This window comes from Arachis duranensis, chromosome 6 (assembly GCF_000817695.3).
Source record: "Arachis duranensis cultivar V14167 chromosome 6, aradu.V14167.gnm2.J7QH, whole genome shotgun sequence".
Classification (NCBI taxonomy): domain Eukaryota; kingdom Viridiplantae; phylum Streptophyta; class Magnoliopsida; order Fabales; family Fabaceae; genus Arachis; species Arachis duranensis.
The window spans coordinates 90516429-90518228 of record NC_029777.3 but is presented as its reverse complement, the minus strand read 5'-3'; positions in this window follow the sequence as shown (position 1 = coordinate 90518228).

Sequence of the window (1800 nt, the reverse complement as noted above, 5' to 3'; positions counted from 1 at the left end):
TTTGCAGAAATTTTAAAATAAATAATGAAGCATAAAAAGATTGAAAAATCAGAAAATAAAATAAAAAGAAAAAGGACGAGAAAATTAAAAAGTAAAATAAAGGAGTATAAAAGAGAATTAAATAATCTTCAATTCGAAATTAATGACCTTATAATAAAAAGGATAGAAATAAGAACAAATATAAACAAGTTGGAGCTAAACTTAAAAAATTTTATAAATGCCTGGAACACCATATTATGATTTAAAAGAATTAAAGCTGTTAAAAGAAAAAATGGAGAATGAAATTGAAAAATTAAACAGATATTTAGAAACAGGAGAAAGTGAAGAAATAAAAGAAGTTATTGAGGATTTGAGAAATTATATTAAAGAAAAAAACAAACAGATAAAAGATTTTATATACAATAATCCATGCAAAAAAGAATATTATAAACTAAAACAAGATTGAAAAATTATGGTCAATACTTTTTATAAAGCACCTATACAAATAGAAATTTCGAAAAAAGAAATTAAAAGAAAAATCCAAATTAAAATTTTGGTATCAGAGCCAAGTTAACGATTAAGGGTAACACTTTCTCTTTAAGCAACACTTTTAGTGATACGCTTTCAATTACCAAATGTCCACAACTAATTGGTAAACTTCTTTGTAGTCACCATAGGTACAATAAGATGATAGGTACCATAGAAGGCACCTTTTATATTTCCAATTTATTGGATCACTTGACCGTTAGACACTTCTATAAAACCACATACTTAACAATTTCAGAGAACTACTTAAACGGCTAAGCCGAAAATCTTACTCCCGGTTCTTTTTTTCTCTACAATCCCTTTAAATAAATCAACAAAAATCTATCATTTGGGGCGTTGTATTTGCCGTCTTTGGTAGCTTAAGTAAATGCTACTTTTTTAAAAAACTTTTTCAATATACAATGTTTGGTAAATTAAAATTGCAGAAATCTTACAAAATATGCATATGAATTTACAATCCTATATTTGGGATTAAAAGACTTTTTCAATATTTAACATCAATTATTCATTTTTTTATTATATTATCCAAATAAGTTTCCAATCCACAAATATTGTGATAGCATTGAGAAGTAAATAGTTATTCATTCTTATTTAGGATTTTAAATTCAACAAAATGAAAATCCATCAAACAGAATGTTATAATTCTACTTGATTTGAATTTATTTCTTTGGAATTTATTCTATTATCTTTATATGAATGAAAAAATATTTTATGATAAACATATTTAACATATCATAAGTATATTTGATGCATGTTATAACATATTTTTGGTGAATAACAATTTACTTGATGAGCCACAAAAATAAAATTCAAGTTTTGTTAATGCAAAAATATCTTTGACATCAAATTACATCAAACATAAAGTTGATTTTAATGAAAAAATTTATGTTACAGATTCATGACTTTCACTCATCATGAATTTTAAAATACAAAAAAAGTGACGAGAACAAGATTCGAGATTTAATATGAGTTGTAGGACTTTAGAATTATGCCAAAAAGTAAACTCAATTTTATCTTAAGTTAAAAATATTATAAAGTAAGTTAAAAATATTTTTAAAATTATATTTCTCAAATTGGTTTGACAAAAATCTTTTTGTACTCTTAAATAACGTTTTAAAACATATTTTTTTTCAAAGATCAGAGTTGGTAAGCTTGAATTAATCAATTCAAATCATTTGAAAAATTGAATTTATGGTACTTTGTTGTCAGATGATTGATCCTTATGTTAACGCAGAGAATTGATCCTCATGAAAGGATCAATCTCTATACTGCCAT